The 12,178-nt window shown below is 36.6% G+C and overlaps 1 pseudogene; it reads left to right on the top strand.

Moving 5' to 3' along the window:
- Positions 1-8,593: 8,593 nt before the first annotated feature.
- On the top strand, positions 8,594-8,712 carry LOC111734324 (annotated as a pseudogene).
- The last annotated feature ends 3,466 nt before the right edge of the window (positions 8,713-12,178 follow it).

The following is a 12,178-nucleotide window of genomic DNA, read 5'->3' as shown; positions in this document are numbered from 1 at the left end:
ACCTTCTAGTGGTTATTGAACACTTTCATTGATCTTTGAAGAATTTTGGACAACAGCAGCAGCAAGAAGCCAAAGGGCTAGAAACACGCAAATCTAATCTTATCTTCATCATCAAAAAAATAAAAGACTACAGATTCTATAAAGTATAAACTGTGTGAGCATGATACTAATCTTAGCCAAGAATCCAAATCATATTTTTAAATGTTTCAAAAATAAAAATCATGTAATCTCAATACCAGCTATAACCACACCATGGCTACATAGTATTCTATTGTATAACTAGACCATAATTACTTGTCCCCCATGTTATTGTTTATTTTTTATAATTCATTTCTAATGGTTAAGACTATAATCTTTACTAATTCTGCTTTGAGGAATTTACTAAGGTTTTATTTGTAACCTAAATACAGAATTAATTTTTGTAAATGTTCCATAAGCCCAGAAAAGAAATTTCATTCTCTGTGTTTTAGGTATTATGCAACATACATTTTTTATTGCATTCATTATGTTATACAATTTCTGTTTTTAGATTATTTCTTGTTTGTTTACTTGACACATGAAAGCCTGAGAGTGACATTTTGAAATCTTTCCCCACTATTGTGTTTTGTATGCAACATGACTTTTTCATTTATCAACATTTATTGATGCATATATTTCCATGATGACAGCGAATTGGACTCGTCATTTATATAAACCAACTGTGAATTGGACTCGTCATTTATATAAACCAACCCTCATTGTCTTATTTAATATTTGTCTTGAATTGCATTTTGTCTTCTATTAATATCATGACTTTTGCTTTAGCGTTTGTTGCCTCCGCCTGCTATACCTTTTCTCAGCATTTTTCTTTTAATCTTTGCACATCATTTTGTTTCAGGAATGACTTTGGTAAACAACATATGGCTGAATTGTAGTTTTGTACTCAATACGAAGACTTTTATTAAAAATGGGTTATTTAGTTCATTCATGTTAATTATTATAACAGATATTTGATCTCGTCATTTTCATGCTCCTTCTAATTTTTTTAATGCTTCTTTACAATCTTCTTTATTTTCTGTCTTTTGCCATCTGGAGCATGTTTTCTTAGACCCCTTGCTTTAGAAGATAGATTAGTGGAAAAAGTAATTCTGTAGCTATTATTTTCTAAATTTAAATGTCAAGAAATGACTGTCTCATGGTTGAGCAAAGGAACTCAGAACACTTTATTTTCACTGTCCCATTCTCTCCTGTAGACTCCAGACAAATGACAATCTTTTCAGGCTTTTAAAAATGCAACCTGGGGTTTCAAATTCAGGTTTGTTGTTTGAAAATTTTTTCATAACAATGCATATCTTCTCTTTGAATTTTACTTTTGCATACTGTTTTGAAACGATTTACAATAATTATCTAGACATCTCTTTTATTTGGCTTTGGTACTAATTACCTATCCTTATGACATTGCTTCCTCCACACAATTTGATTTTCTATAAAATAAACTTTGCTCATTAGTGCCATCTAATAGATTTTAAATGTTACTGTGTTTTAGTTTCTTTGCAATCCCTCCATGTCTTTGCATACCATAGTTCATTTTCATCTCAGCCTATTCTGGTTCTCTTCTGATTTGCAGATGCCATAACTTTTTGCCTTTTTAAGAGGATTCCATCTCCTAAAATGTTCTTTTAGGTCCAGCTGGAGGAGCTCACATTCTGCATTCTATTCTTTATTCCCTTGTCTAGCATTTTCTTTAGCTCCTGTTTTACTCTTTACTCATGCTTAAGGAAGTACTCTAGAGACATGATGCTTGTCAAATAACAAGTCTTGCGCCTTGTTCTCCGCGAATGCTGAATTAATAGTGACAGGTAGATGTACACTAGTCCCAGGCTACACCAAGTTTCTAGAATAAATTATCCTAGAGTAACTCTTCTTCAGTTTTACTTTGCTCTTACTGAAGGACAATTTCTACTTTTTGGAATGTACCACAATTTTCTTTAAATGCGATCAGAATTTCTCAATATTTCATAAGCATTTTAAGAGATATATATTCTTTCATGCTTGAATGTGAAGTCAGGTATATGTTCATTACATCAAGTTCCTTATATCCTTAAAATTTATATACTCATTTGTTTTTGTCACTTTCATGTTGAAGATTGATAGAAATACATATTTTCTTCTGTGATTGTGTTTTGACAAGTTTATTTATTTTGATATTTCTTATTCAGAATAAAAATATTCATGGATATTATGTCTTTTCATGGATTATATCTTTTAGTCACATCATTTAAGGTTTCCTGCATTCAATTCTACTTTGTCTGATATTAATATTGTTCTCTCTTCTTTCTTTGGTTTGTGTTTTCCTGATATAGCTATACTCTTTCCTTTCTCCCATATTTTGTTTTTCTGTCCCATTTTGTTTAAAACAGCATATATTTAGAATTAGTTTTTGCCCAATCCATGTTTCTTTGCCTTTTAATAGAAACAAATTATTCACACTTAATGTGCTAATATGCTTGACCTCACTTTCTATCACCTTATTTTATACTTTCTTTTTTTATGTTCCCTGCTATTTTCTTTATTAGTTTTTAAACTTGGCTATAACATTTCAATCTTCCTCCTAATTTTGAAGTTAAACATGACAGTTCTAGTTGTATGTTTGTCTATTCCTAATTTCTCATTTAAAAATGTGTTTAAACTTATATTTCTCTATCTATGTCAACAATGAAACAATATCCAATGTCTTCCACAGTACAAGATGAGAAATTTAGCACTTCGAGACAGAAGAAAATTTGACTTTGGGTGGTGAACACACAAGGCGATATACATATGACATTTATTAAATTGTACACTTGAAACCTATATATATATTATTAATCAATGTCACCTCAATAAATTTAATTTAAATAAATAAATAAATAAATATTGTTTTGGAGGGAAAAATTATTTTTTCTGGAGTAATCTGAGTTTTTAGACCAAGATTGTTTTTATTGAATTTTTACGTATCTTTTTTATTAAGAATGAATTTTGACAGTTGCATTGTTTTGTAACTATATTAATAACATTTAAACTTTAAGTCTATGTTTGGTTTCATTGTTCACCTATATCTTTTATATCACATCTTCTCCATTCTCAAATTTTAATGTTTGTTAATAATGTTTGTTCCTTTTGATCAGAATATATTGAGCAAATACTTTCTTCAGTAAAGGATTTCATTGGTCTACTTTCTGGGTACTTTTCTTGTCTGAGAATATCTTTCCTTCATTTTTTCCCCCATCACATATTACTGAATACAGAATTCTAGGTCACGATCTTATTATCTCAAAATTCTAGCACCATAGATCAACTTCCTCCTAACATTAAGCGTTACAGAAAGTCTGATACATGCTTTTCTTCTTAAGTAAAATATTGTTTTTCCTATTTTATACCAATAGATTTTTTATTCCTATAAATTTATAACTTTCAACAGAATATATCTTTAATTTTCCTTGGTACACAATGAATTATTTTGAACTGAAATCAGGAAAAAATTTTTCTATATTTTTATTATAACTCATATTTCATTTCCTCTTCTGAAAAATTCTGGAGTTTTTTTTGTATTTAATGTATTGAATTGTAACCTCCATTTTTTCACTCATTATTTCATTTCTTTATGTGTATTCTATCAGTACTGTGAGAATTTATACTTCTCTTTAGTTTTCTGCATTGTTCTAATGTTCATGCTTCTATTACATGATTTTAATTCTGCACAATATTTTTCATTTTAAAGGAGGCAAAGTTTTCTAGTTTCAGATTGCTCCCTGAGCAATATCTTTTCATATATCTTCTTAAATCTCTGTAAATATAACTTGGAGATTGTTTTTAAAAAAATTTTTTCTGCTTTTTTTAGTGTCTATTTTATAGCAAGATGTTACTTTCACGTAACATCTCTTTTCGTAGATGTCTCTTTTTGTTAGAACTGCTAAATATTATTTTCATGAACTTCTACTACATATATATTTACTGAGAGTGAGTCCCATAGCCCAGCGCTGTGTATTCTGGTCAAGGCATGTTCGAGGAGGCACTAATGTGATTGAGATGTGTTTCTCATCACCTACATGTATGCATGTTTGTGTATTTATTTTTTAAATGGTGGTAAAATATGCATAACAAAATTTACCATTTTAACCATTTTTAAGTGTACATTTCAGTGGCATTAGGTACATTCATATTTTTGCTCAACTACCACCACCACCACCATCACCCATTCACAGAACTTTTCTCATCTTGCAAAACTGATACTCTGTACTTCTAAATGATAACACCCCATTCTCCCCTCCCCGCAACCCTTGGCAACAACCATTCTATTTTCTGTATCTATGAACATAACTATTTTAAATACCTTATGTGAGTAGAATCATATGGTATTTATCCTTTTGCGACTGGCTTATTTCACTTAGCATAACATCCTCAAGATTCATCCATGTTGTGGCATGTGTCATTCCTTTTTAAGGCTAACTGATATTCCACTGTTTACATATACTACATTTTGTTTACCCATTTATTCATCGATGGACATTTGGGTTGCTTCCACTTTTTGGCTATTGTGAATAACGCTGTTATAAACATGGGTGCGCAACTATGTTTCATGTCCCTATTTTCAATTCTTTGGGGTATAGGTCCAGAAGTAAAATTGCTGGATCATATGGTAAATTCTATTTTTAATTTCTTGAGGTATCATAGTGGTTGCACCATTTACAATGCCACCAATAGTGTACAAGGCTTTCAATTTCTCCACATCCTCACCAAAAGTTTTTTATAAATGCTATCTTAATGGATTAAACTAGTATATCATTGTGGTTTTGATTTGCATTGTCCTAATGATTAATGATGTTGAGCATCCTTTCATGTGATTATTGGCCATTGCTATGTCTTCTCTGAAGAAATGTCTTTCAAATTTTTTGCTCATCTTTGAATCAGATTGTTGTTGTTGAGTTGTAGGAGTTCTCTATATATTCTGAATATTAATCCCCTTTCAGATATGTGATATGCAAATATTTTCTCCCATTCCTTGTAGCCCCTGGCACTTTAACTTGGAGATGCTAGTGAAATTCTTCTAGGATTCCCTTCCTTTTTCTCTTCAGGCCAACTTTTCCTTCCACTCTGGTGACTTGTGTGTTGGGTGAGCTTTCCCTCAATTCACTCTGCATTCTCTTTATTACAGAATGTTGTCAAAATTTCTGACATGTGGATTATGTTGGTATGCTTTTTTGGTTTTCAGTACTATAATAAATATCCTAAAATACTGTATATATCAATTTGGTTATTTCAATAAAATTAGGGGAGTGGGTTTAAGTTAAATGTGTATTCTTCATTTCCAGTTTTAAGGTCATATTTCTTAAAAGTGGTATACCTACACCAGAATCACCCTGCGTGCTAGTTAAAAATGCTGATTCTGGGTCCCTATCCCACACCTCTGAATCAGAATCTCTGAGGGAGAATATCCAGGCAATTCTAATATAAATGTAAATTCGAGAACCACTAGGTTGAATGCTGCTTTGTGAACACTTAGAAAAGAAAGCAATGATCCCTTGGAATAACCAAGGCTCACTCAGAAGTGATAACAGGTGATTCTTACATCTTTTTGACAGGTATACCAGCTATGTAACTCAGACAAAGTGTAGTAGATAGTAGTTGTAAGCATAGAATATTTGACAAAGTTTCTCATGTTACTTAAAGGCATGAGGAAGAAATACTTGAACAATGCAAAGATAGAGATAATGTGCAAGCAAGACCATGGCTGGACCGCATTGTCTAGTGTATGTTCTGATGCTTTAAAGTGGTTTTTAGAGAAATTGTAATGCACTTATAGGAGATCTACCAAAGGAGCTAAGGAATTAAAAACCCTGTAATTTGAGGAATCACGGAAGGCACTTCTTATTTGGCAATGTTTCTTAACTCTGCTGAACATGGATGTCACTTGAGCACCTTTAAAAAAACTACTCAGGCCCAGGCCCCAAGCCCAGGCCCCAAGCCCAGACCAATTAGTCAGCATCTTCCCAAGTGAGATACCCAACTGCTATTTTGCAAAGCTCCCCAGGTAATTTTAGTGTTTAACGAGAGTTCAGAACAACCGCTCTAGAGAAAAAGACCATATTTACAAATTTGTGAAACTAAAATGTGGAAGAGGAATACAAGCATTTCTATATTGAATCCCATGTCTGACCATTTACCTGGCAGAAGTCGACGCTGGTCTAGATGAGTCAGCAAATGGCTACTGGCACAGCTCGCCTGCTAAGCCTAGATTCTCAACCCTGTGAGAAGTTTCTTCCCCTTATTAAAGAGGCCTGGATCTCCTTGACAAGGATTTTTCAGATACTGGCAATACATACATCAAGATAAATGAAAACTGACTCTCCCGTGATCTCTCTGGCTCCTGTGGTTTCACCTACCCCTTACACTAATGACTCCTTAATCTGGGTCTCTAGCCACATAGCTCATCTATCAACCAAACCTCTATCTGGATCTCTCACTGACACCTCAAATGTAACGTGTCCTTAACGGAATCATTGTCTAACTCTTGCTCCTTATTCCTTGGTTCTTGTGGTCAATGGAACCACTATCCTTCCAGGAACCCGAGGCAGAAGTCTGGAGTTACCCTCAGTCTCCTCACAACCACCTAATCGCCAGTTCTTTCCAGATTCTATCCCTCCCTCCACCTGAAATACCTAGTTCAGCTCTCATATTATTTAAATTCTCAAAAGAGCCTTCCTATGGGCTTCCTGCTTCCTGTCTTCTCCCCTCCCAACACTGCAGCTAGAGGGGTTGCTCTAATGTCAGTATCCACTTAATTTTTCAGTGCCCCGCCCCACTGTCTATGAGAAAAGATCCACATTTTTAATCTTGACAGACAAGACTCTCCTCTCCACATTTCCAGACTCATCTCTCATCACTTCTCAACTCACAGTTTTTGCTCCAGCAACACTGACCTGTAGACAAGGACTGCCTCTGAGCCTTCGATTACACTGTTCCCTCTACCTAGAATGTATTACTCACACTCACTTCTTCACTTAACTTCTATTCCTCTTTTAAATTTCAACTGAAGCTCATCCACTCCAGAAGGTATTACCTGACCTCCTTGGTTCGATACCTTCCTAAGATGGGCAGGTGGTCCTTCTCTGGCTCTCATTTAAGGATAACACTACATGGTATCTGTTTCTGACTGTTCCACATAGTTCCACCTAGCTTCTGGAAACCCAGTTGGTCCTATCCCCAGAAAATAGTCCTATGCCTAGCACAGATGGGGTGCTCAATATGCCTTTGATGATTTAATGTCAGTCAAATGATTGAGGAACTCTCCTCAGGAGTGCATTTGCCATAATTTGCGTGATTTCGGGACTAGGAACAGTAGGAGGTTTCAGGCAGAGTGGTAATTTCCTCAGCTATGGGAAAAATATGGCTACCGGTTTCCTAATTGTTGGAAAAGATGACTGTGTGATCAGTCAAAGCCTGCTGAACATCCTGGCATGAGAAAAGGGAGGAAACCGACTTCCACCAGTCGGTGTTCTGGGGTCAGGTCTGGGGATCATGGGCATCCTTGTTGATGAAACCCTGGGATGGGGAGCGTGGGGGACTGGATGAGAATATCCATTTTTGTAGCTCTCAAAGACTCTGGAAGGAACACTCTGGCCCTCGGGGATATCAAGAGAGCCTTCTCTAGCTCTTTCATTTAAAGAAAAATGAAAGTCAGGGGCACTGACATAGCTGGTAAAGTGCTGAAGGATACTGTTCCAGAGCAGAGAAGCAGAGAAATGCAGCAAGGAATGAAAAAATTTGGGCCAAAACATTCAAGCATTTCAGTACTTAAGGGTCAAACTCACTTTGCTGACCTCTGGTCAGCTGCTGTGTGGCCATTTAAGGGTCAAACTCACTTTGCTGACCTCTTGTCAGCTGCTGTGTGGCCATTTTTAGCTCCATTTGGAACTTTCGCACAAGATCTGTTATTAAGAAAGTGAAGACTTAGTTTCTGGGCAGATGACACTGTTTATGCGTTAAGCAAGGAGAAAACTCTCCATGCAGACCACACAGAAAGGAGTGATGGGCCCAAATGAGTAGCTGGGCAGGAAAGTCTGGGGTTTGTCAGCTGCTGTGTGGCCATTGAGTTTTATCTTTCATCCCTTTTCTTGCCATAGTGGATTCTTCTAAGTTACAGCCTTTACTTTGGTAAAATCACACCAGTGAAGTGAGGCTGGTGACATCTATGCTGCTTGCCTCACACCTATGATTAGAATCAGGAGAGGTCATGAATATAAATACATACCTAGTGATAAAAAATATCTGAGCTTTATCAAGACCTTTGATAAGATTCCTCTGGTAATCTTTTAAAACAGATAAAGAAATATAAGTTGAATGATAGTACAAAAAGTTGAATGAATTTTCTGAAAAACTGCTGTTACTATCTTCTAAGTGTGGTACATGTGTAAAAGATGGTTATTATTATTGTGACTTGAACTATTAAAAAAGAAAAGTCTTTTCTTACTTGAATCATTTTTCTCTGAGCACCCATACGGCCATGGAGACTTTTTAGCTCCATTTCCCACTTGGAATACAAGCTTTCTTTTTTCTTTTTTAGAATAATGATACCGTCTACGGCCATGCCATCCCGAACAAGCTCATTCCCGTCTGATTTTGGGAGCTAAGCAGGGTTGGTCCTGGTTAGTACTTGGATGGCAGATCACCTAGGAAGACCAGGTGCTGTAGGCATAAAAAATAAAAAATAAGGGATTGTAAACTGACAAGGTCCTTGCAATCTGTGAGGTCAACCAAGGGTTGGCTCACCTAAAAAAACTAATAAATAAAATAAAGTGAGAGAGGAGAGGAGAGGAGAGGAGAGAAGAGAATGATGCCAGAAAAGAACCCTGAATTTTTACTGAGGAGGCATCGACTTCAGAGGTTAATTTCAAGAGAAAAAATGGACACCTGCAGAAAAAAAAGCCTTATGCTTCTTCACAAAGATGAAAAGAAATTATGCCACAAGGAAAGCACTGGGTAAGAGTGGGAGACCCAGGTTCCTGTCCTGGCTTTGTGACCACAGGTAGGGCACTTCCCCTTTAGATGGAGGATTCTTCAATTTGAAGAGGAAGGCCTGGGACCAGATGCTTTCTCAGCTCCTTCCCTGGTCTCGTTTTTAATGATGCTAGAGACCCTTAGATCTTCCTCAAATTAATACATGTCTTTTGGCCTAATTAAATAATGTCCCAGGGTGCTAAGATGACATGCAACTGAGATCACTAGACCATTCTCCGTAATCTATTCAATCATAGAGTAAGTAATGAAGCCACTGCCACCACCACCACTACCATCGCCACCACCACTATCACCACCAACCACCACCGCCACCATCACAACCACAACCACAACCACCATCACCACTAACTATAACCACCAGCGTCACTATCATCGACACTGTCATCACCATCATCACTGCCACTATCACTACCAGCACGTATCACCACCATCACCATCACCACCACTACTGTCCCCATCACCATCATTACCACCATTGTCACCATCATCATCATTACCACTACCAACATCACTTTTATGGCAAACACAGCTCTAGTTCTAAAAATGGGAAAAATTACTTATAAAAATTTCTTAACTTGAGGAGTTGAAGTTAACCTCAGGAAAACATTCTGGAATAGGATGTGGTATGAGCTTTTAGGACTAACGTTATAAAAGTAGTTTATGCCAGGCTAACAAAATTGCTTATTTGACAATGTTATTGGGCAGGCAGATCAAGGAAACATAAGTGATAAAGAATAGCTGAGCTTTATTAAGACCTTTGATAAGACTCTTCTGATAATTTTTTAAAAAGGTAAAGAAATATGAGTTGAATGATAGTACAAGAAGTTGAATAAATTTTCTGAGTGAGTGCTTTTAGTTATTGAATTAATGTCTGTCTTTCAGGAGCATATAGAAGAATACTTCAGAATCCTGTAGTGTTCATTATTTTTATCGATGACAGTTGAAAAGTCATGCTCATCATTTTTGAGGATAAGAGGAAGCCAGACAAAAGGGACAGTAACTACACTTGATAACAGAATCAAAGCCAGAAATATCTGGGCAAGCTGGCAAGATGGACTGAATTAAATACGATAAATTTAGGAATAAATGTAAGAGCTCTGTATTTGGGTCCCAGGCAGCATCTATATAAGCACGGAGGTGGGATGGGTAGGCGATACCCAAGTGCAAGTAGGCGATACCCAAGTTCAAGTGCAAGTTTAAAAGAGAGCTGGCGTTTTGGGAGTTTTTTTTGTTTTGTTTTTGTTTTTTAGTTGATTCTAACCTCAACAGGTATTGGACTAGATTTTTCTCAGCCTTACAGGGTTTCAACAGAAATATGAAATGGAGAACAAAAGGAGTGATAATCTCACTCTTCTTGGTGCTGATTAGGCCACCCTTGAAATTCTGTATTTTATTCATTAAGAATGAATAAATTAGAGAAAACTGGGGTGAGAATGATAATGATAGTGAGGACACTGGAGCTAGTGGCCTGCAAGATACGATGGAAAGGGCACTAGCCAGGGAGTAGGGAGCCAGGTTACACCATTAACTGGCTGTAAGATCCTGACCAAGTCAGTATTTCTCTCTGGGGCTGATGACAGGCCTCCCCGAGGAGAAGCAGAGACGGTGGTGGTTGGCTGGCCTTCTAGGTTTTTGCTCTCTGGTTATGCCACTCTCTAAGTGGGTTCCTTTCTCCCTACCTCACACATCCAGGCATGAGGCCCCTTGAGACTCTAAGCAAACTTTTATACTCTTGAAATGCCATTAACATTTGCAAATTATACCAATTCTTTCCCTTGGGAAGCCTTCGAAAATACCCTTTCTCTGACTTCCTGGGAAGCCAAGATGATGGCAATTCATATTAACATTGCCACATACAACATTTATTGAGGTAAGAAAGGAAAAAGCCTAGGATAAAAGGCTTTGAAATCATAAGGGCCTGAGGTAAACTCTTCTACTGGCTTGGTGATCACTTAAACTTTCTGAGACTCAGTTTCCTGGTTTATGAAATAGGACTAACACCATGCTTTCAGTGATGTGACTATTAAGTGAGACAACGCATGTACAAAATATAGCACAATTGCGGCACAAAGTAGGTGCCCAATAAATGGTATAGCTAATGTAACTACTACATTTATTACCACCATCTCCCCTCTTTCTTTCTCCCCCTTCTCCTCTGCTGGCTAGGCATTGTGCTGGTTGTAGAGGATACAGTGGAAAAGAAAATTCACACCCCCATCTGCATTGAGCTTACGATTTAGCCAGCACTGTCCAGTTGAACTTTCTGCAATGATAGAAATGTTCCAAATGTGTATTCTCCAATGTGGTGGCCAGAAGCCACATGTGGCATTTAAGCACTAGAAATGTGACTGGTGTGACTAAAGACTAAATTTTAAATTTTATTTAGTTCGAATGAATGAAATGAAGTGGAAGTAGTTCCATGTGGAAATAGACAGCACAGCTCTAGACACTTTTCAGGTACATTTCTGAGACTGACCAGTCTGAGCAGAATAAAGATGTATCGAAAGAGAAATGCTTGTCAATCCTTCTACTGGGTATTTACCCCAAAGACTTGAAAATCCATATCCGAAAAGATATTTACACAGCGATGTTCATAGCAGCACTATTCACAGTGGCCAGGACATGGAAGCAACTGAAGTGTCCTATGATAGATGACTGGCTAAAGAAGCTGTAGTACATATATACAATGGAAAATTATTCAGCCATAAGAAGAGATAAAATACTGCCATTTGCAACAACCTGGATGGACCTCGAAATAATCATGCTAAATGAAATAAGCCAGACAGAAAAAGTTGAAAATCCCATGATATCATGTATATGTAGGATATAAACCTAAAAGCAACGAATGAATAGGATAAACAGAGAATCAGGGACATGGACAATGGACTAGTGGTTATCAGAGGGTAGAGGGTGGTAGAGGAGGGAAGAGGTAGACAGGATAAAGGGGGTCAAATTTAGGGGTTTGGGGGAGGGTGAAGTGGGTAAAGGGGATCAAATATATACTAGCTGAAGGAAACTGGACTCTGGGTGATAATCACACAATAGAATATATAGATGTCAAATTATAATGTGCACCTGAAAATTATATAATTGTATTAACCAATGTTACCCCAATAAACTTAAAAAATAAGATTGTTATAAT

This window comes from Pteropus vampyrus, unplaced genomic scaffold (assembly GCF_000151845.1).
Source record: "Pteropus vampyrus isolate Shadow unplaced genomic scaffold, Pvam_2.0 Scaffold14, whole genome shotgun sequence".
In the NCBI taxonomy this organism is placed as follows: Eukaryota; Metazoa; Chordata; class Mammalia; order Chiroptera; family Pteropodidae; genus Pteropus; species Pteropus vampyrus.
Note: the sequence above shows the minus strand (reverse complement) of the source record. Positions and strands in the feature narration are given on the sequence as shown.